Source organism: Manis javanica, chromosome 1 (assembly GCF_040802235.1).
Source record: "Manis javanica isolate MJ-LG chromosome 1, MJ_LKY, whole genome shotgun sequence".
NCBI classification, from domain to species: Eukaryota; Metazoa; Chordata; class Mammalia; order Pholidota; family Manidae; genus Manis; species Manis javanica.
Window position 1 is genome coordinate 241,534,385 of NC_133156.1, and position 23,495 is coordinate 241,557,879.

Genomic DNA, 23,495 nt, shown 5'->3' on the forward strand with positions numbered 1-23,495 from the left:
GCTCGCGTGTCCGCATCTGGTCCCTCCTGTGATTAGGTCTATTTTGGAAAAAAGAAAGAGTGAAACAATAGACACAAACGTAAATACATGAACACGCAGGCCAAGCCCTGCTGGTGACGCTCTGGCTCTGCACGAGGGCCCAGGCCTGCCCCCCGGGTTGGGAGCTGCTCACCGAGGCGCTTGGCGGGGGTCCGGCGTTCATCTCCACCACGCGAACAGGAAGTGACTTTGGCCCAGTTACAGCCGCCAGAGATGCTGCCCCTGCCTCAGAGGAAGAATCTGGAAATAGAGCACAGATTTCAGCCTTTGTCCAGCCAGCTCCTAGGTTCTCTTCCCCCAGAGCTCGTGCAGAAATGTACTCAAAGCAGAGGAAGGCCTCTGTTCACAAACCGGCCGTGTCCCCGCAGCCAAGGCCTGGCGGGTTTCAGAGCAGACTTCACAGCCATGCGGGGCCACCCTTCCCTGGGGCACCTGATGATGAGGAAGGGACTCACTGAAGACGCTCCGACAGTCCCGGAGGACGTGCACACAGGTCAGGGGGCGGAGGAGCGGGTGGAGGGGCAGCAGCAGAGCCGCGGGGGGCGGGGCGCCTCTGCCGGCAGCCCCCTGACGTGGAAGCCCCGGTGGGATTCCTCTGCACAGGAGGACGGCACCTCCCCAACCCAAGCCGCTGTGTGATCACAGCCACTCACATCGCCAGACCGGGTCTGACACTGTGGCGAGGGGTGACCTGAGCTGTGGTCTCCCCCCACCCGGGGTGCACGAAGTGCTTTCAAGGACGCTGACAGCTGACAAGGTCGAGGAGAAGGCACCGTGGGGCTCCGTGGCGGGTCATCGGGGCTCAGAGCTCCCGGGCGAGAATGTCTAGGGCTCTGAGGACCTGAGAACGTCGCCGTCTTCGGCAGAAACTTGGGGAGGAGACCCCTGGGGATCCGGTTAAATGTGTCCATGGAGTCAGTTCTTTCAGGCCCCGTCAGACGTGTGCTGCATCTATGACAAGAACAGACGGGAAAGGTGGCCACACGCACGGGAGACAGCCCGGCACTTGTCTGTGCAACTCATCTCACTGGGCACGATGCCTTCTAGGTGCACCCATTTCCAGGATGGCGTTCATTTAAGGGTGAATAATATTCCAGCACATGCCACGTTCTCTTCACCCACCACCCACACGCAGGCCCAGGGTGTGGCGGTGCCGCGGCCGCTGTGAGTACCGGGCAGCGAGGGTGGGCGTGCCACGCCCCTTCCAGGTGCCCACCTCACTGCCTTGGGGTCCGACCCTGGGACTATGACGTAGCCGTATTTTTAGTACTTTGAGGAATCTGCACACTGTTTTCCATAGAGGCCGCACCGGTTTACATTCCCACCAACAGAACTGCACCCCGAACAATCGTCAAGATTGTAATTTTATGTTATGGGTGTTTTTCCACAATAAAAAAAATGGAAAAGAAGGAAAGGAAGAGAGGGAGGGAGGGAGGAGGAAGGAAGCTGGTCTTGCCAGGGGCAGAGGCCTGGTCTGCACGGCCCTGGAGGGCGCTTGTCCGAGACTGAAGTCCCATGAGTCCTACAGGACTTAATTCCTCCCTGAGATCTATGCTGGTGTGCGGCCACGGGGTCCCCCTGTGCCCAGTGCAGGGGAGCAAGATCTGCGGGCAAAGCCTCGTCCGCGATGGCCACCCCCCATCCTCCCCACACCGTCTCGGTGCCTGTCAACCCGCGTGAACTGGAATAAAAACAAAAGTAAAAATCACACAGTCAGAAACGTGAGGAAGGTGAGCGTGTTTCAAAGATGTCAAAGCAGGTGGATAACCAAGCAGGAAACCGGAGGCTGGCTGCCCCTGCCCCGAGCTCTCCCCCAGGGTGTGACTCTCCAGGCCACCGGGGTGGGGGGGGCAAGGTCGAGGGGTCCTGGGCAGCACAGGCCCTCCGGCTAGTCTGCAGCCCGGTGCTGGCAACGCCTGGCGAGTTCACCCAGCTCAGTGCTGTGACGTCAGCAGGGCTGGATCAGAAAGAGCGACAGCGGCAGCCTAGCCCCCTGGCACGCGAGCCTCTCCTTGGCCGGGGCTTCGGCAGGTCCTGCGGCCACGGACGCTGGGTCACTTCTGCCTGCCTGGCCCACGCTGACGCTCTCTCTGCAGGTGATGCCCGACTTCTTGTCTGCTTTTCACGAGCCCTGGCTGCGAGGAGTAGAGAGCTTATCTGCACAGCCCTGGCGCGTTTTTGCTTTGCCGGCTGGACTCGCATGAATGGCGCGGCCAGCTGCATGGAAGCAATGTGCACCGAGCAGAATGGTGTCGGACGGTGCGAGCAGCTCGGCCCTGACCACAGCGGCAGAGACACGGCTCTGGGGAGGGTGCTGGACACCCCGGGAGCACTCACAGGGAGCAGGGCCCTGGGCTCAGTTAACTCTCGCATTTGACGTTCACGCAAGTCCCTGGAATGGAGTTGAAGGGAACTGATGCATTTTTAAGGAAAGGTGACTATGGACCTTTCTTTCTGTTTCTAAGCAGATAGAAGCGTAGCCCGGACCCCACGGTCCTAGGGGGTCCTAGATTGCTGTGAGCTGCTCAGGGAGGGGTCTCCAGTCTTAGCCTGCACATTTGCTCTTTACGTGTGGGTGTGTGTCTGAATAGTGTGGGGGGACCTGTGTCCAGCACAGAACATATGTATGTATTAGAACAGTGCTAGTTAGGCTCATAGCAAACCTGAGGTGGGTGCAGGGGCTCCCCATACACTGTCTATCCACACCACACAGCCTCCCAGTCATGAGTGTTCTCCCTGATGGCACGTTGGTTACAACTGAGGGACCTACACGGACACGTCGCCGTCCCCCCAGGGCCACGGTTCTCAGGGCTGCTCTCCGCGTGGTGCCTCCTGTGAGCCTGGGCCAGTGTGTGATGGCACGTGTCCACCACTACAGGGTCACAATGAGCACTTCAGGCCCTGAGCATCCTTGGGGCCTCGCCTGTGTGACCCCGGCCCCTGGCACAGCCCTGAGTATCTCTGTGCCCCACCTGCTGGCCCCCCGGCCCCTGGCATGGCCCTGAGTATCTCTGTGCCCCACCTGCTGGCCCCCCGGCCCCTGGCACGGCCCTGGTCTGCCTGTCTCCGTGCTCCTGATGCTCAGAACCAAAAGGCATGAGGCCTGTTCAGATGGGCCTCCTCCACCTCATTATGTGCGTCTGTTTCCTCTGTCTTTTCATGGCTGGATAGTCGCTTTTATTTTTAGTGCTGATTAATATTCCATTGTCTGGATTTATCCACTCACCTACCAAAGGACATCTAAGCTGCTTTCAAATGTTGGCCATTGTGAATGAAGCTGCTGTAAACATCTGTGGTGTGCAGGGTTTGTGGGACATGACTTCTCAGCTCCCCCGGGTGGGTACCAACAATTGCTGGATCGTTGGTGAGAGAAATGACCCGATTACGCTCCAAAGCAGCCGCGCCACCTGGTACCCCAGCAGTAGACGAGGTCCTGCTCCGGATCCGCACCACAGCTGGTGTCAGTGTCCGGGTTTCGGCTGTTCTGAGAGGGAGACCCTTTAACGGCATATTTAAACATAGTAATACTGAGAATAATTAGGACAATACATTCTGCTACGTTAGATTGGTTGCCCACAAATCATTTAAACTCCACAAGCCTCAGCCAGTTAGAACTGGCGTAACGGAATGTCCCCCTCCTGGGTTTGTACGACAAGAGGTGGTAGAAGGCAAACTGTGTCCTAAGTGTGGTTGTCACTTTTATGTCAGAGGTACTGATCACAAGACGGAACACTTCACTGGACAAGAACTTGGGAAAATCTGGGTATACCGTGGTGAGTGTGACACCCCAGCAGGACAGGCCACCAGGCCGGCCATTCACTAACTTACTCGTAAGTTAACGGCACATGCTGGGCTCGGGTGGGCGCCTCTGGAGCTGGCATGACCTTTGTCCCCTCTGAGGTTGTTAAACAACCTTGCGGGGAAGTCAGAGGGCAATGCCACGTCGTTCAGCCGATAATCAAGTTTAGGAAAGGCTCCGTTTGACCATCCCTGCGAGGAAATGAGCACTCTCCTCTCTGGGGTGAAACCTGCAAACATCTGTGCAAGCACCTGGCCTCTGGGGATCGGGCCCAGTGGCTGGCGGAAGGAGCGCCAATTCAGCAGCCAGCGTTTGAAGCAAACTTGGGCAAGTTGCTCTCCTTTTGGCCTCTGAACCCCGAGAAGTGCTTCATGGGGGGCGGGCTGCAGCTGAGCTGGCTCAGCACTGGGGGCGTCAGATAGGAGGGACTCAGAGCCACGCCTGCAGAGGGGAGGAGGGACCCTGGGCTCCTGAAAATGATCTGGCTTTGACCCCGTGGTAAGCGTGGTACAGTCGCAGAGGGAAGCGCAGTACCAACAGGCGTGTGAGTAGAGAGATTTGTCCTGAGGGACTGGCTCACGTGACCACAGAGGCTGACGAGGTCTGAGCTCTGCGGGTGGGCCAGCCAGCTGGGGACCCAGGGTCAAGGCTGGCAGGCTGGAGGCCCCAGCAAGGCCAATGCTTCTCTCCACGTCTGAGGGCAGGAAGCTGACATCCTGCTCAAGGCCACAAGGCAGAACACCCACCCCCTTGAGGGCAACTGCCTTTTGCTCTGTTCAGGCCTTCAGCTGATCACACGAGGCCCACCCACACAGGGAGGAGTGGGCTTTACTTAGCCCACCCATTCGGATGCTGATCTCACCCGAAATTGCCTCACAGACACACCCAGAATATTGTTGGGCCAAATATCTGGGCACCGTGTGGCCCAGTCAGGTTGGCACATGACAAGGACCACCAGGCACCTTTCCTCCAGGCTGAAGCCCCCAGGCCACGTGCTTAGTGTGCAGGTACCTGGGGAGGGTCAGCCAGTGTGGCCTGGCATCAGGTGGCTGCATTTCAGGTGCCCCCCACTGCTGCCCACAACCCGTAGTAAGTACAGTTCTGGCGAGAAGCAGAGGTCTGGACGCATTAGGGCCGTTCAGAGCCAACACCAGGAAGTGCTAAAGGGCCCCCATCCCAGGAAGTCCTGGCCACTAATTCCTGCTGCAGAGACCACCTGCCTCCCCAGGGCTGCCTCTCCGGCGTGGAGCTGGGACAGGGCTGGGCGGGCCTCGCTCGTGTCCAGAGGCGATAAACTGCCGAGGCGCGCACCACGCCTGGGCCAGGCCCAAGGCCGCCGAGAAGGCCCGCCTGCCGAGAGACCTGATGGGGCGGCCATGCAGGGAGGGGCAGAGCCGCAGCGCCCGGGAGCTGAGCCCATGGTGGACCCAGCTCGCTGGCGACCCGCTGTCCCTACTCCTGGCTTCCCCCTCCCCTGGGGCTGCGTCTCTGCAGCCTTCAAATGGCTCATTTCTGTTCAAACCAGCTGTGGAGAGTTCCACTCTGATAAGCAGGTATGATGAATAGGAGGACTTCTGTACCAATCTTGCTGGAATTTTCCACAGGAAGTTGGTAGTTACTGGCTACAGAATTGTGTTTGTGAATGGCTAAGCCTAAGACAGCCAGGATCCTGCAGACAATCTTCCGTCTCCACAAAACGGTCATCTGCTCCAGGCCTGTGGCTGCTGAAATGCCTTCCCCAGGAGGAAAAGGTTGCCAGAGCGTTCCTTTTATTTTTCCGTTACTAAACAAATCCCACCAAGGCTGTTTGTTCACATCACCACGACTTAGAGCTGAACGGCAGGTGCGCATCCTGGGCAGAATGTGTTTATGCCCACCGCCCAGGTGGGCATAAGGCAATGTCATGGTTTCAGAGCAAGGGGCTTGGGGACACCGATTCCCTTGTCACCACGGAGCCAGAATGCTCGAGGGCCCAGATTTTCCAAGGCTTGGGGTCTCAACACACCCGGGGACCCCTCAGGCCTTCACGTGTAGCCCCAAGCTGTACCTACAGAAATACGTAGTGGACAGTCCTGTCCTGTTAGCTTGAGTGTCATTAGGGGCTTTGAGGAGAGGTCTCTCATAGGTCAGGCATTAGAAATGACCTTTTGTAGAAAACACAATGTCTCAGATCTTCAAAGGTGCCCATCACAGTGAGTGTGACTCTTCCAGGATGTAACAGGATTAACAGACAAGGAGACACACTGACTCAGGAAGCTGACTCATCAACTGACTTCATGCAAGAGTTGGAAACTGTATTCTAATTGTGCGTAGGGGGGCAGTAAGCCCAGTGGCCACCGTGAGTTTCGGTGGAAGAACCACCACTGCGCCTGCGCTCTGCAGGGCGACGGGCCAGCTCCCTAAAGGGGCAGCCGCCCCTCCCGCGGCCGCCGCTGACTCAGCCCAGAGTGGGAACTGACTGTCAGGTGGAAGGGCAGGGCTCACAACCCCCACACAAAACAGATTTGGGAAAAATATGCTTCCCGCCAGGTGTGCTTCTGAACCAGCCTGAGTCAGAGTCCCTGCTCTTGATAATTCTTTAGAAAATGAAGTACATTTTTTAAAGTCTCTAATAGTTCACAAAAACTAAGTTCCTTTGTTGCAGACTAAAATACGTCTTCCATGTTTGCCCACAGCGATCCAGGTCTGCGGTCCTGGACGATCGTGGTCACAATTACAGCTGCTTTGCCTCCAAAGTCAAAGGTCTGTCCGTGTCTCGGCGCTGGAAGGCAGCCCTGTCCCACAGTTACCGACGCCTGCGCCCGCAGTCTGTCCTCTCCCGCACGGACTGCACCATAGACATCTTCTACCAAGAAAGAGCAGCATGAGAAACAAAATCAGCACCTTACATCCCACTGGCATGGCCCTCGAGATGTACTGAGCACATCTGACATTGAGGAATGAACAAGTAGGTTACATAACAGAATGTCAACACATTGAAATTGAAACATTTAGGACCCCAACCATTCACATGCCAAACTCACTCCAACCATGGAAATGAAATGCACATTCATTTCTGAACCCTGATTTATTTCTGCACCCCAAAACGTGTTTCTGGAGCACACTGCAGCTGGAACTCAGGAGTTAGTGTAGCAGCAGGGGCACCGCGACGGCACGGCTCCATGGAGCATGTGAGGACCAGGTGAGGGGTGGGCAGCCGCCCAGCGCCGGGATGCCTGGGCTGCACCTGACAGGTGAGAGGGAGGAGAAGCAGCAGCAGCCGCTCTGGCCCGGGCACACGGCCCTGAGGGCCCTGCGGTGCACTTCCTCGGGTCTGGACAGCGCTCTGTGAATCTGCTTCTTGCAGCAGGAGCCACGGTGGCTGCAGGCCAGGCCTGCCCCAGGCTGGCAGCAGGCTCTGGCTGAGAAGCGTTCCCTTCCAGCGCTGACCCAGACGGTGCGCGGGCCCAAGCACAGCAGGACCACTGGGTCCTCCGGAGCCCAGGGACCAGCGGCCTGCACACCTGCTGGTCCTCATGTGGGAGTGTCAGGCCTCCCCTCTGGAAGGGCTGCTCACTTCCACGGGCTGGGCAGGGAAGCTCCGGGGCTCCTGCCCGCCCCCGTCCCCTGGGTTCCTGCCCCAGGGGCGCGTCTTTGGGGTTTGGAGCCCTCTTACCCCGGAGCTCACATTGAGCACCAACACTTGCTAACTGGCTGTCAGCTTTCTCTGGAATCCACCCACCGCTGACAGATGGCAGATGTCTGGGTTGGAGCACTCTGGGGCCATCTGCCCACCTCCTTGCCTGCTTTGTGGCCATTTCCTGATTCCCCGCCAGCCCTGACCACAGCCGGCCGAGCATGACCTCCTGGACGTCTCTGTGTCTGAGCACAAGGCCTGAGTGCAGGCGGATCCGTGCACAGGAGCCGCAGGAGGGCTGTCCTGTCCCGCGTGGGTTCCTCATCTGGGCTCCACTAAGCTGCCCAGTGCTTACTCCTCCTGTGGGCACCCACAGTATTCCTGCGGTACTAGTCAGGGTCCTCCTGCAGTCATGCATCTAGGACGACCCCCAGACAAGATGTAGCCGGCGGCCCGGTGCACGTGCACACTCACGTCAGGACCTGAAACACCGTTGGAGCCGAGTCTCCGATTCAAACGTGAGCTGCTCGCGGGAGGCTGTGCCCTCCCGTCACCACGGTGACTTCCATGCCTGTTTGAACTTCATGAAGGTGAGTCATTCATGTCCTCGTGTCTCATGCGTCTTTTCAGATGCACAGCTAACACTTGGCCATTTCACGGTGCTGGCATGTAGAAATAAAAAGAGTTTTGTATGTCGATCTTTATCCAATGTCTTGCTAACTTGAGTGTCTTGCTAACTTGAGTTATCAACTTTTTAATTCATTTGTTTATTGGGTTTTCTACAGCCACAGTCTGGTAATTGATATGTGAAAGCAGATGCAGTTCCTTCTGATTCCTACGCATCCTTTGTCGTTCCTGCGCTGCTGTGAGCAGTGGCCTGGGGCTCTGAGTCTGGGCCTCCGGGAGGGGGCAGGGAGGTGCCAGCAGGAGCCTGGCTTTGCTGCAGGTCTTCGCACACCCTTTCCTCTTCAGGCTGAGGAAGCTTCTTTTTATTCCTACTCTGGCGAAACTTCTTGTAGATGCAGACTATATAGAACATACATTGTGTTCTATCACACACTTGTCTCTGCCTCGGCTGACACCGTTTTCCTCCTCTGTCACCCGGGTGACTTCCGCCAGCTGGTCCCAGAAGGTCCGGCTTGCTCACCTGCTCGCTGGCTCCGTGGGTGCATTCTCCATCAGTCACTGAGAAACGCCTTCAAGCCAAACACTTTAGCTGAGGGGTTTCCCATCACCTTTTTTTGCCTCTTTTTCCATCTTTAGTGAAATGTAATTGACAAAACTGTATGTGTTTAAGTTGTCCAATGTGATGTTCTGATACACACACCTCCTCACATAGTTACCTTTTAACAAAATTTCTCGTGTGGTGAGAACACATAAGATCTACTCTCTTAGCAGATTTCAAGTGTGTGATGTGGTTTATTAACTGTGGCCGCCACGCTGCACCACACGTCCCAGAGGGCATCCACTCGATCCCTGCATGTTCGGCCCTCCGACCGGCCACCCCGCCTCCCAGCCTCAGCCCCCGTGACACCAGCCTGTCCTCTGGTTCTGGAGGTCAGCTTCACAGGTTCCATGCATAAGTGACATCATACCGTGCTGTCCTTCTGTGCCTGACTCGCTTCGCCTGGCAAAATGCCCTCTAGCCTGTCCGTGCTGTCGCAAATGGCAGGCCCTCTTCTCTTTCTCAGCGGAATAGCATTCCGCTGTGTGCCTATAGAAACACACATGTTCTGGCAGACACTCAGGTCCTCACTTGACCTCGGCTCTCTGTCAGTGTTGCTGTGAACGTAGGAACGTGGGTGCATCTTTCAGATCCTGATGTCATTGACGCTGGAGGTGAACAGAAGCTGGGTCTATTTTTCGGTCCTTGAGGAGCCCCCACACTGCAGAGGCTGCACCGCTCCACACCCTCACCAACAGGGCCCAAGGCCTCGCTTTCGCCATGTCCTCACGAGCGCTTGTTATCTCTGTTTTTTTTTTAACACAGTGCCCATTACTCTTTGTTACTCTGAAAATTTCTACCATGTACATCTTGAGATTACATTATTCAAGTTTGCACACTTTGGATTTCAGTGTGGACTTTTATTATTTAAGGTCCCTCTTCATCTCTGGTCATGCTTTACGCCTTAAATTCTACTTTGTCTGATTTCAGTGTAGCTACTCTAGATTGATCGTGCATGGTGTCTATTTTTCCATGTTTTTACTTTCAAACTTTTATGTCATTATGTTGAAGGCATGTCTTTTGTAAACCACATACAACTCGATTATTGTGATCAAATCTGTATGAGCAGCATACAATTGGATTATTTTTACTTATTTACTCTGATTGTTTTTTGTCTTTAAATTAGAGAATTTAGGTAATTGACATCTGATGCAATTTTTAACATATTTTAGATTTAAATCTATCATCTTTATCTTTGTTTTCTATTTGTCTTCTCTTCTAGATTCCTTTTCCTCTCCTTTATTAACTTATTTTGGATTAATTGGGTTTATTTTCCTTCTGGTAGCTTGTTAAATAGACGAACTTTTTGCTTTTGTCTATTTTTCTTATATCCATAGACATTATCAATAATTTTCATGGTGACGAAATAAATTTCATGGGTGCTTAGCATATTCTTGAGTTATTAAAATCTAATATAAACTAGAACTTTAATATCTGTAAAGTCTATTATTTGATATATATTTAATATTAAGTAATGCAAAGAGTTTATAACATTTTAACTCATAATGTTCTTGCTGTCTTGGTCTTTCTTACTAATGCTGTTGTATAATCTTAAAAACATCACATGAATGTCACTTCATAGGACACGTTGTCACTGTCACATGCAGTGAGCGTCTGTTCTGACCTACATGCCTGTTGACGATTTCTATCCTCTCCTTTCTGTCTTGTCCATGCTTCCATCTGGGTTGATGTTTCCTCCTGCTTGAAGGACTCTGTTTTGTGTTTACGTTAGTGTGAATTTGCTAGAAATGTCCTCATGCTTTGCTGTTGTCTGGAAAAGCCTCTGTTTTGCTCTGTTTTTGGGGAATGTTTTCCCTGAGCATAGACTCCAGGCGAAGCTCACTTTCCCCTGGACCTCTGACTCTACTGTGTCCGTCGGTTGCAGTATTATTGCCTCTTTAAAGGTAAAATAAAACTTGCTTGGTTACTTTTAAGATCTGGTTTTCTGTTTTTTAAAGATGCTGTGATATGAGCTGTTTTTTTCATTACCTTATCCTCCTTGAGGTTGTTGGCTTTTTGAATCAATAGCTTAAGTTTTGAGTTGAATCGGTTTCCTACGTTTTAGAGAAGTCTAAGTCATTATTTCAAATATTTCTTCACTCTCAATTCACCCACTCTCACCTTCCTTGACTCCAAGTGCACATGGATCAGATTCTCGTCAGTCGTGAACTCACACCTGCTCCCCCACTCTGACCCTGCATGTTCTCACACTCAGTGATCCCTCTCTTCAGCTGCGTCCAGCCTGCTAAGTTGAATAGATGTTTCATAATAGGTATTATTATTAATAGGCATTACATCCATGCATTGACTTCCTATATAAATTCTTATTCTCTTTTTAGCAGCAGGATTTTCATTTCGTTTTATAGCCCCCGCCTCTCTGCCTACACTTTACATCGTTACATATTATCATAGTCATTTCAAAGTCAATGCCTGATAATGTTTTGATATCCTGCGAATCTTTTTGTTTTCATTTGTTTTTCTTTTATCCTTGGACATTTTTTTTTGAATCCTGGACATTTTAAGTAAATAACCTCAGGAATAATTTGAGGCCTTTGCTGAGTCATTCCTTTATAATCATTTAAATTTGTTTCTATGAACACCTGGTCTAGGGTATAAATCACCTTAGTACAGTCGAGGAGTGCGAGAATCAGAGGCTTTTCCTGTTTCCCGTTTGGTCTTATTTCTAGGATGTAGACACTTGAAGATGATTCCTACAGGCTTTACCTGTATATCAGCGTCTGTGCTCCACGATGAATCTGAACCCAATTTCTGTCCCTCTGTTCTTTTGAGGCCCCAGGAATCTCTGCTATGGTTTCAGTTTCTCACCACTGGCAATTGCTTCAAGTGAAAAATTGCCCTCTGTCGCTGGGCTCCTGCCTCCCGGCTCCCTGCTCGGTCCTAGTCACCTGGATGGGGTCTGCTGAGAACGCTTCCTGGGTTCAGCAGCTGTGTCCAGCTGCACCAAGTGCTCGCAGCCCAGGAGACTGGCCCCGGCCACCTGGAGACATCGTCTGGACACGCCCCGCTCTGAGCCAGAGACAGTTCTGCTGTGTTTCTCAGTCCTCGTTCCTCAGGGCTCTCTGGGTGCTTAGCATTTGTGACTGGGCCCCATCCCGTTGCATCCCCCTAAAATAACAGAAAACTTGGTGTCTGAGTTTAACAACCCGTTCTTCTCTCAGGAACTACCATCAAAGAGGCACAGAGGCTTGATGAGGGTGGGAGGGGGCTCCGAGGTGCGCCGTGCACAGGAGAGGCGTCTCTTTCTGCAGAGGGGCGCATCTTGCTTCCCTTGCGGGCGCTCTCTCCTGTCTCTGACACCCCCTTCTTACCACGCGTTAAATAAGGAGAACTGTATTTATAAGAAAAGTTCTCTCTGACAGAACAGCCAGAGCGTGGCGCCTCTGGTAGCTTCCGCCCCAGAAGGAGAGCCAGGCCTCACCCTGTCAGGGGGCTGCCGCCTTGGGTCTTCTGGGGAGCAAGGAGATGTGGAACCCGGATTCCCCACATTTCCAGGTGTTGCAAGAATATTTTATCCTTGAAAATCGTTGAGATCACATTTCTAAAGGACTTTTCACTCAGTATGAACCCTTTCAGAGCTGCTCTAGGTCACAGTGGGGCTGCTCCACATTTCTGCTAAGTGGGCCCTGGGGCAGCCGAGCAGCGGGGCTCCCAGAGGAAGGCCTGGCCTTTCCTGGTTTGCAGATGAGTCACGCCTGAAGGCAGCTCATAGGATGGCTCAAAACTTCATGGACTCTCATCCATTTGATGTTGCAACACACTTGAGTCCATTAACACTGGCTGGAATGGAAGTTTTACTTGATTCTTAATGGAAAGTGGGCTCTGTTTTCAGATCACAGCAGGCACTGTTACAGCTCCTAGGTGGGTGCAGGGCAGTGAGAATGTCCACTCTTTGAGGGGTTTGAGGTCTGAGCTCTGGCTCACAGGACAGACAACCTGCCTCATTTTCATCAGCTGTGTTAGCAGGGTGCCTATCTGGTGGATGAGGCTTTCTGTGAACTCCCTGGGTGAGGCCCCCAGTGGGAGGCACCTGGAGCACATGCCCGTCTCTGTGGGGAAGGACTCTGCCGTGGGCCTGCAGGGTCCTCCCGGCTCCTTGCCCGCCCCGGTGGTCATGGAGGCATCCATATGGCACTGTGGGCATTTGCTCGTCCTGGCGCCTCAGACAGAGTGAGGTGGTTTGCACAGTTCGGGGACCAAACCGTGAATGCGTGCCGTTTTCTCTTCTGAGTGAAATGGAAACCGTTTCTGAGAGCCTCTTCTGACAAGGATGGAGACACGGGCGTGTGACACAGGGGCCTTGACTCGCAGCCCACGTGGGCGACAGCCCTGGGTTCACACTCGTGGCCTTAAAGGTTGCAAGTGTTTCTTTGTCCTGTTTGTCTTATTTTTACCTCTTTCAGCAATAAGTGAAGAGTAACTCCCCTAAGAGACAGCAACACTTCTCTTGGGTGGAGGGAGGGATGGAGCTGTGTCTTCCCGCACATCCTTCCGTGTGTGTGTGTGTGTGTGTGTGTGTGTGTGTGTGTGTGTGTGTGAGCTCACAGCCGCCATCTCACGCGCGGGATGTCTGAGTCCGTCTGAGGCACAGCGACTGTCATGGGGGCGGTATTAGCAGACCCTGCAGCTTGGAATATCCCAGAGTCTGGTCCACAGTGAGCCACACGCCAAGAACCTGCAGAAAGATTACCTTTAAATGTGGCAGAAACACAGAAACAGAAATTGAATGGTTACTGCAATGCTGTTTTCCTGAATTGTTGCTTTACAATGAACTGAAAAGTTACAGAAGCTTCTTATTTACCAGTTTTGTTTTTGTTTTTTTAATAGTCAGTTTCCTAGGAATGTCTCTTTTTAAATTTAATTTTATAATTACTCCAAGAGCTAAGGTGGTGGTGGAAAACTAGAAACTTGAAACAAACATTGGGTTTCTGCCGGGAAGGGTGAAGCAAAGGACCCTTGTCCCCATTGGCAAGTTCAGGGACCCTCCAGATAAAGCCCTTGCTCAGCACGAGGGAGCGAATGCACAGCCATGTCTGGGACATGGGCCCCAGCGTGGACTGTATGTAGCTAGTTATATGACTTTGAATGTGCCTCTTAAATTCCTTGAGCTGCAGTTTTCTCATGTGTAACATGGAAATATTGAAAAATTCTAGCCTGTCTTGTAACCTTGTCAACATAAAGAAACATGCTTAAGAACATATCACAGACAACGCTGCTGTATGTACACACACGTGTACAGGGCTTTGCATTTACTTTTGGAGCGTAACTGCCCTGGTTTCACTGACAGCTCTGCTACGTCTGTCTGCCCCTCAAGAATCTGAAATATTTGGAACTTACTTTCAACAGGGGGCACCTGTCAGTTTTCTATGCTGAGGGACTGTTTTTTAATAAGTGGATATAATAATACCTCAGATTGTTCGTTGCCTACCAGTGTCAAGACCATTTCTTTCTCCTTACGTACCTTTTGCCGTGAAGTGGGAGCGTGACTGTTGATTTGCACGCCAGCTCTCAGGGCTGGTGGCGCCCAGTGCTGGCAGTGGGCAGGTCCATGCACAGAGGTCCCTAATTATGCCCACAGTAAAAACCTCCAGAAATCCAGGGGTCCCTGGCACCCAAGACCTCCGAGTGGGAAAGTGTCTCGGCCACCCTGTGTGCCGTTCCCTCCGTGGCTTCCTGCTGGGGGCAGAGCGTGCCCGGACCCGCACAGACCCCCTCGGCTCCCCCGCGATCCTGACTGCCCATCGCCAGTGGGTTTCCTCATCACATTAAAACCACGTATTGATTACGTAAACTGTAAGGAGGAGAAGGTCTTAACCCACGGGGGGTGGCGAGGCCCCTGGGGCCCCCAGACTGTGCCTCCCGCTCCTTCCCTGGGCTCAGGGAGGGACATTCCTCCTTAGAGTTCTCCTGTTTTACCACCAGGTCTCATTAGCTTGGGTGTGTTTCCCTATTTTTACTAACTTACTTTATTTCTCTCAACTTCCCTGGATATTTATGACTCCTCCCATAAATAGTCGATTCTCCAGATTAACATTTCCCACCCTAATAAACAAAGCATCAGGTCTTCTGTTAAGCTGCCATCAGCCTAAGGACACGTGGCTAATAGGATGGCCACGGGATCGGTGGCTACTTAAATTTAAATCAATCCAATTAAAATTTAAGATCCAGGTTCCAGTGGCACTATGCGAATTCCAGGTGCCCGGGGCCACCAGTCCGAGGGCCTCGGGCAGCAGCAGGGCGTCCCCACCTCTAGGGGGCATCGGTGGGGTGGAGCCGGTGGGCGTCCTTGGAGCCTGAGGCCGGGCAGGTGGGCACTTTTGCTTGAATGGTTCACCTGTGCCCTCCGATCGGAACAAAACAGGAACAGAGGGAGCTCTGCCTTACCTGCGAGGCCAGCACTACTCTGATACCTAAACCTGAAAGGAAAACTACAAACCAATATCTCTTATGAACGCAGACGCAAAAATCCTCAACAAGATGTTAGCAAGTTTACTCCCACAATGTGTGAAGAGAGTCACACACCACAACCAAGTGGGATTCACTCCAGGTATTCAAGGCTGGCTCAGCACTCAAACACTGATGAATGAGGTCCACCACAGAGGCTGCTCATGCCCATGCGCCACGAGACGTGATCAGGACTCTCGCCTACGGGATGGTGGGGTGTGTGGAGGGGGCCTCGGCACCAGCGGACCCTCCCAACAGCCAGAGCCGCAGTGATCTGAGCAGTGCAGTAGGTAAGTCAGTATCGGCTCATAACCCATAGTATAAAATAGCCATGTGTCCGGCTCACCACACAGTGGGGTGAATGGATCAGCAGTGGAGAAGGGACCCTCTTCCTGCAGATTTCTGAGCAGTGTGTAGGGTGCGGTGAGCTCCTGAAGGAGCAGGATGCCCACTCCTGGGCGAGGGCTGCACTGGTGACGTCCTTCAGGGGCTCTGGGTGGGGAAGCCTGACTGCCGGGTTCATGAGTTCCAAACATGGGTGTCTCGCCGAAGGCATGGCTTGTGCTCCCCCAAACTTAGCATCACCAAAGTCAGGAGCGTCTGATGAATCCCCACACCCAGGAGGTGCCCCGGTGCCCCCCTCCCCTGCCTGAAGGATCAGGGTTGCCCTCTGGGGCTGACCTGGGTCTTCCTGGAGGCCTTTCTCTGCACCTCTGGGCTGCCCCTCCCCTGCAGCTCCCTGGTGCCCTGGACACAGCTGCTCCAGATGCAACACCTCCGAGGACAAGAACCCCACTTTGTCCCCCCTCTTTGACCCCTGCTTTGTCCCGCTGCACACTTGGGCTGACACCGGGCAGAGCAGCTGGCCCCGTCTGAATGATGGTGCTGTTCGGCTCTCTGGCTGCTCTGTTCCCGTGGCCGGCCAGCATCTGGGGAGGGATGCCGTGCATCCTGCGGCCTCTGCCCACCTTTTGGGTGCAGCTTTGGGGAGCAGCCTGTCGCTGCTCTGGGGGTGGCCCCTGCCCTCCATCAGCCAGCCCTCCCCTCATGATGGTGATGCTGCACCGATGAAGCTGCACCTGTCACAGGAAATTTTGATTTTGAATTTAGAAAGAAGACCCAGTAACACCCCCTGTGACCAGCCAACCATGTCCCCTCTGCACTCTCTGGATGCCCTTTGAGGACAGTGATTAATGAGCCATGGGACTCATTAGTATCCTTAATAAAGTCATAAATATGCTGAATCACGAGCATATTTACACCTCACGGTCCTATCATTCAACCTCTGGTTTGCTAACTAACAACGTAGGAAGCAAAGGTCATTTAGTGTCAGGTGGACGTTGCTAGTTGGAGAATGTAGGACCTGGAAAGGGAGTGTCAGATTCCTGTTTGCCAAAGATTTACCCTGAAATAATAGCGACTCTGCTTGCATCTCTGTTTTCTTAAGTTGAAAGTAAATGACCGCCTTCCGGCTCTCATCCAGTCATCCCTCTTTTCCAGATCAATTGAGGCAGAAAGATGAGTCGCCCCCAGCGGGAGCTGGAGGACGCATGGGCCAGAGCCCCCGAGGGTCACCGAGAGGGCCCCACAGCGATCCCGTCCCCGTCAAAAACCAGCAGCAGGAGCGGGCACATGGTGCGGTGGCAGTTTGGTGAGAAAGGGCCCCTGGGGCGCTCCAGGCCCTAGACCTGCAACTGCCTCGGCTGTGACTGGACACGCTCCCCGGGGGCCCTGCTCCTCCCGCCGTCCTCAGGGACAGTCCAGGACACGTGTGCGCCCGAGCCTCTGGTCAGCACGCCCTCGGGGCCCTGGCCGCCGGGCCTCCGGGGTGTGGGCTGCACTCCAGCGATGCTCTGCCTCAAGGTGTGAGCTCGCAAGGTCGCCCCGCACCGGCTGCGGCTCCCCTGAACAGAGCCGGGGCCCCCACCACCCACGCCTGACCGGCCGAGGCCCATGCTCCTCGTCTCACCCCAGGACCTCCCGACGAGCGGGGTTCTTCAGTCTCGCTGTGCCAGCCACTCCCCTAAAACAAAACACACACACGCAAACTGTCCTCTTGTCAACTCATAGTGAGTGTGGAGACCTTCACCCCAGGACGTGCCAGGCCTCCCCTCCCGCACGACCGCCTGCAGGACTCGCCTGCCTGCCTGGCCGGCTGCTGATCACGAGCCACCTGGGGCCCCCCAGGCATCGAGGTCCCCGATCCCCAGGACTCCCTGCACCACTCCTGGTCCTGGAATGCTGAGCTCACCGGCTGCCCCCCACCATCCCCAGTCATCCTTCAAGGTCCACTGTGGGAGTCAAGGCCCGGCGCCCCGCAGGGAGGAAGGCCCCGGTGCCTGCCCGCACCGCCCACACCTCGCTCCAAGGACCGGAACAGCCTGACTCCTCACCGCAGAGCGGCCCTGGGGGGCGGCTGCGGCCTGCATGTCCCATACCCGCAGCCGGCACAGAACGCGCCTGGCCTGCCCTCCGGATGCCTAGGGCAGCCCTGGCCGCTCCACCGCCCTCCCTACCTGCTTGGTCTCCCCGCAGTCGGTCTGCAGGAAACGGCCTTAGGTGGCAGGATTCAGCACTTCCAGAATGAATTTGTATTTTAACAAGAGAACTTTTGGTAAAGCAAACATGCAAAATACAAAGAACAAAACCAAAAACAAACATGACAAGATTCGCTGTCACAAACCGGAGCCTTGGGCGGCCCGGGGACGAGCCCAGTGTCACCTCACCTGGCGGCGGGCCTGTGTCCCCTGGCTGAGCTGCTCTCCAAAGGCTGTTGTCCAGGCAACAAAAACAGTGGAGTTATTTACTCCTGGCTCAGGCCTACAGAGAAAAAGAGATTTTTGTTTTGTAAAATAATTCACCAACAGGCTCCAAACCGCAGTGACTTGAAAACCTCCCTTACTTAAGCAATCTGCTCACTTAGATTGTCCTGGGTCCAACCCCGGAACGGGACAGAGGCCCCGCTGCCCTGATGCTGAGCCTGACCCCCTCGGCTGACGTGGCACACCCCGTTTCTGACTAAGCAGACACACTTTGCGGCTCAGTGTTCATGCTCTCGACCCGCCCGCAGAGATACCGAGATCTGCACCCCGTGCCCTCACTCGGCACAGCACACGCACACACACCATGTGGGCAGCACTGTTCTTATGTGCGGGCAAAGCTCACAGGAAGCTCCACCGACTCTGCGGACTCAGATCACTGACCCCTCTGGGGGCGAGGTACCAGCTTCCCTGCCCGTTACGGAGGCTGCAGGGCAGGACTCCGGTCAGTGGTTCCTGGCTCCAGCCGCCTCCTCCCAGCACTCACTTCCTTTGACTGAAGGAGATTCCGTGCGGGGCCGCCGCTGTGGGGCGCTCTCCTCAGGTACAGTAGTTACTGTGGCACGTCTCTGCTGTTGGAGAAACAGTTACTGGGACCGGCCATGGCGTGTGCACAGGTGCCAAGGCTGCCCTGGGCCAGACGTGGGCACCTGGCCGCGGGCCTCTGCAGGCGGAGCCTGGATGTGAGGCTGGGCTCTTCCCCCCATGCCCTGAGGTGGAAAGGAGGGATTCGCATTTGCCCTGGAGGTGGCTAGGCGGAGGTGACCCCAGACAAGCCTGGGGGAGCTGGGGCTGCCCGGCTGCACTGTGAGCTCCTGCGCTGGGCGTGCTTTGGGCTTCCCGGGGCTTGGCAAGGGCCCCGGTGGGGGAGCTGGGTGCCTGCCAGGTGATGCCACAGTGCTGAGCCTGGGTCTGCTTTAGATTACACTGGTCTTGTCCGTACAATTATTCACAGCGTCTAAGCATCGAACTCGTGCAGTTGTCTTCAACCTCAAAGACCATGACCTTGAGCCAGCCCGTTTTCCATTTCTGAGGAATGAAAATACATTTGGCCCCCACTTATGCAGGTCAGCCAGACGCAGTAAGAGCCTGTGAGTCATGTAATTGCTCAGCACGTGGCAGATCAGAGCAGCGTGCCCCCAGGCAGCTGGACAGGAGCGGTGTGACCTGAGAGTGGGAGTGAGAGGGGGTGTCTCTGCTCGAGCACCATTCACAGGTGAGAAAACACAGAACTCACAGCACCCACTGGTGATTCTTGCAGAGCCACTGACATTGGGGTTCACATACGCAATTACCTATGCTAACAGATATGAAAATCGCAACAGAACCCAAAACAGAGAGCCAGTTACAAACACGGGAGATTTACTACAGATTGAATTTTTAGCCCAAAGGCTATATTCCTAAACGTACCCATGCAGCAAATCCCGCTGAATACATTTCTTCAGAAAGGTGTTTCCCCTGGACGCACTCTTGACAGCTTACGTAAAAGATAAGTACACAGGCACATGTAATTCCCTAATTCCCAGCAGGAATATTTATAAAGGAAGTTATTCATTGCTTTCTGTTTTGGCATTCATTTTCTACTTTCCTGTCTTTAAGGAGTAGCTTTTTCTGTAACAGAACTTACAGCGGACAGTCAGAATGTCCACAGCGTGGGTGCAGAAAGTGAGGGAGTCTGTGAGAGGCTCTGCCAGGTGGGTGCCGTGCACTGGGGGGCCCCCTCCATCGCTGAGCCCCTGGGCCAAGGCCAGCCACCCAGGGTCTGTGTCCAGGGCCTTTCCAGGCTCAGCTGCCCGCCTGCCGCCCCGCTGGGAGCCACACTTCTGCTCTGGACGAACCCACTTCCCCCTCCGGTTGTTTTCACCTGAAAGGCAGCCATTCCCTCAATGACCTTCTGAACCAGGCTCTGGGACCCTCACCCTGGGCCGTTTCATTCAGTACAAATTCCAGGCTCATGCTTCCCTTGTGGACATTCTGCCCTGGGTTGAGAACATGCCACGGGTATGATTTCCTCTTGTCAGAGCCACCAAAGGGCCAGCTAGAGGTGACCGCTGCAGACTCATGACAACCCCACCCTGGTCAGCCGCAGCCTGCCTGCTGTCCCCGCAATCACGACCCATACCTCCTCGTGGGGATCATGAAACCCCCTGCACCGTGACCCTCCCAGTCGGAGCAGATCGGGTCTCCCACCTGTACTCCTCCAAGTCGGGGCACCTGCAGGCAGGCCTCACATGACTGCTGGGACCTGCCTGGGGCCAAGGGGCCCTGCGTCCTCAGGGACGTTCTCAGAACCCATCCTGAGTCCAGACAGGTTCACTGGTCTTTAAGGTGAAGCCCCAACGACGAGCAGAAGGAAACAGTGTGAGCGAACCTGAGCTGGCAAACTCTTCCGATTTATTCCTAAAACTCCAGGGTCTCTGCACATCCCTGAAATACCTGTGCAGAGGCCCTCTGTGGGGTGTGAAGTGGTGAGAGCCCCCCTGTAACCCCCAAGAACCGCAGCTCCCACTGGGAGTCAGGACGGCCCTCCGTGTGGCCTGCGCTTCCCCTGTGCTGACGTTTCCTCCTCACCATAACACTTGCCCAGGCTCCTTACACCCTACGTCGCACAAGGTGGTGTTGGTGCACAATGGACACACTGCTGGAACCCTCTCTGCTGAGTACGCACGGCCACCAGCCACCGTTTATGAGTGGAGACATGGCCCGCAAAGCATGTCCTTTCCCTAAGTACCTGTGCCTGTGCCCGGCCGAGTGGAAGTCCCCACCTCTGTGCCCTCTCCGTGGCCTCCCCCCAAACAAGCCCCTCCTCCAGGAGAGACTCTGACCTCCCGCATCAGGCCCTGCACCCCCCAGGCCCTGTGTTTTAGTTCGCAGACGCCCGCTGAGAACAGGAACTAACTTGCGACAGGGCTGCAGGGCCCATGAGCGCACAAGAGGCCTACATCTGTCCGGGACTCTCCTGCGTGGCTGGCAGAGTGGGGGGCACTCAGCAGGTCTTTCCTTGGCCAAGGGCTTGAGCACATCCTTCTCAAAGTACTACCCGCTTTACTCCATGATGGGCTGTTTTAGGAGGTGAAGCTTTGGAAGACACAGTGTCCTTGTCTGGGGGTTACCGTAGTGACCAAGGCTCCGATCTCTCCCCAGTCTGTGGCCTCATCAGTGACCCCCCAGGGAGGACCCCCAGTGACCCCCAGCGACCTCCAGTCACCCCCCTCCAGGAAGACCCCCAGTGACTCCCCCACTGACCCCCAGTGACCCCCAGTGCTGCCCCCAGCAGAGCCAAGTTCCTCCTTTCCAGCTCGGCGCCTCACTTGTCCGGCATCCTGTGGGTGAGGGACTAGCAGCCCAATCACGAGCACCTGACGTCTCCCCGACTGGGGGTCTGTGGGGGCACAGCCACCCGGGCACCCCTCCCAGCAGCGAGCAGGGCTCCACCCGAGGACTGGGCGCCTGAGTGTTTTGAGTCCGGCGTCAGTCCCGGCTCATGCCTCTGCTCCAGGGACCAGGACATGCAGGACACGCTTCACCGTGCGTAGCCCAGAGCCTTGCCCGGAGCCCTGGGCTGCACCCCGAGACCTTGGCCCGTGTGGATGGAGGTGGTCACGGGGGGCAGACACGTCCTCTTACCGGAAGCCTACTTGATACTGAGGGTATTCCTGAGAATTTTTGCTTTTGTAACCTTCACTTTTAAGGTTTTTAGTAACAGTGCAACGACTATAATAATGGGTTTGGGCTTCTGGAGCCCACATTGAGCCCTGCCCTCCAGGCGCTAAGAGTGGCCACTGCAGCTCATCACCTGGACACTGCTCACCTGCAGGGGAGAGAAGGGCCTGCACAGGGCAGCTTGGCACCTTGGCGCCCTGTGGACGCCCAGCCACGAATAGCTGGTGGGGGTGAAGACACGCGAGTGTGAGGAGCTGGGTCTTAGGCTGGAGGGAAAAACAAGTGCCGCGGGTGGAGCAGCAACCAGCCTCCTGTCTCTCGAGGCCGGCGTGCGGCAGCGTCCCTGCTGTGAGGAAGGCCATCAGGGAGGAAACCTGCTGGGGTGGCTACACACACAGGACCAGGCAGCAAGACCAGCTGGCACACCCCTTCCTTCCCGCGTCTGTCCAGGTGGTTTCCCCACCCCGTCCCTTGGCCACACGTGGCATCCACAGGCCCACCCTCGGCCCTCCAGGTGAGCATCACCGCATCCTCCCAGCACCGTCCTGCCTCCGTGCACGGTTCTGCAGGACTGGCCCCGGGTTTACCCCGGCATCCGCTGGCTCTGCTCTGCCCCCAGCAGGACGTTTGCCCCTACTCGGCCTTCTGGGTCTTGCCTGAGCTCCAGGCCAGTGCTCCCTGGAAAGTGACCATGTGGGAGCCGGAGGGGACATTGTTTGGAAATGCTGTAACATTCGGTGGCTCCAGGTCTTTCCTTTGAGTGACCACCTACAGGCACAGAGCTCCACTCTGCCCTGGGCTGCTGGGACAGTGAACTGCACCGCGAACCCTCATCTGAAATTAGATTCCCAATGGCTCAGCGGCCGCGTGTCAAGGATAAGTGGGTCGCATGTTTTCGGCACGAGAAGGACTTGCCCGTGAGGACAGGTGTGCTGCTTGGACGTGCTTGCCAACCGAGGACTGCATCATAAACCGAGGCTGTGCGGGCCTTGCTCAGCGCAGTTCCCTAAGTTCAGTTTGTTTATAGTAGAATTACGTGTTTGGGGATTTCTCCAAAATGATAAGGGGTGGGGATTGTATTCCTTCAAAAGGCAAAGTGCATTTGCAGCAGAATTTCACGTGGAGGAGACGAAGAGCTCCCCACCTGCCTTCCTGCCTTCTTCTGGCCTCCCAGTTTTCTACAGGGTGAATGTGTTACCCCATCCACGCTTGTGCCCTTGTGCCACTTGCTACATGACATGCCTGGACCTTGAGAGACCAGGTGTTGGGGCCAGAAGAGTGTGACCTTATTCAGGAAGCCAGGGACAGAGAAGGTGGTGGGCTCATGCCCTAAAACCCATCTTAACTCAGCGCTGATTGCAAGCTTCTTTTATATTAGGGAAGGGGGAGTGGGAGGGGGCTGAGGTCAGGGGGTGCCGAGAGTCCACGGAGGCGTGACACGCCGCGTCCTTGGGGAGCTGGCTGCAGTCGTCTTGTCGACGCGGGTCTGGCTGGGATGCGCGGCGAGTCCTTGCGGATGCAGCCGTCGTTCTGCGCACGCTTCTCCGTGTCCTTGGGGAGGCGAGTTTCGGGGAGGGGCCTGGTTGCATCAGTCTTAAGCCCTGAGCAGCTGGGCTGCAGGGCTGAGCAGGAGGCTTTTGGCCCTAAGGGGAAGCGGCGGGTACGGTATGAAGGCAGAGATGCCAGCTCTTCACCCCGTTACAGATGCAGAAAAAGGAGGTAAGAAAGGCAGAACAGGAACACTGGGTCACACTTGATCCCGGTCGCGGTCCCTGCGCTCAGGTCCAAGGGGATCACGCGGGAGCACTGTGGTCTCTGAACAAGACGGATCAGGCCCTGGGGGCTCGCGTCGGTCCCGGGTGTCTGTCCTGA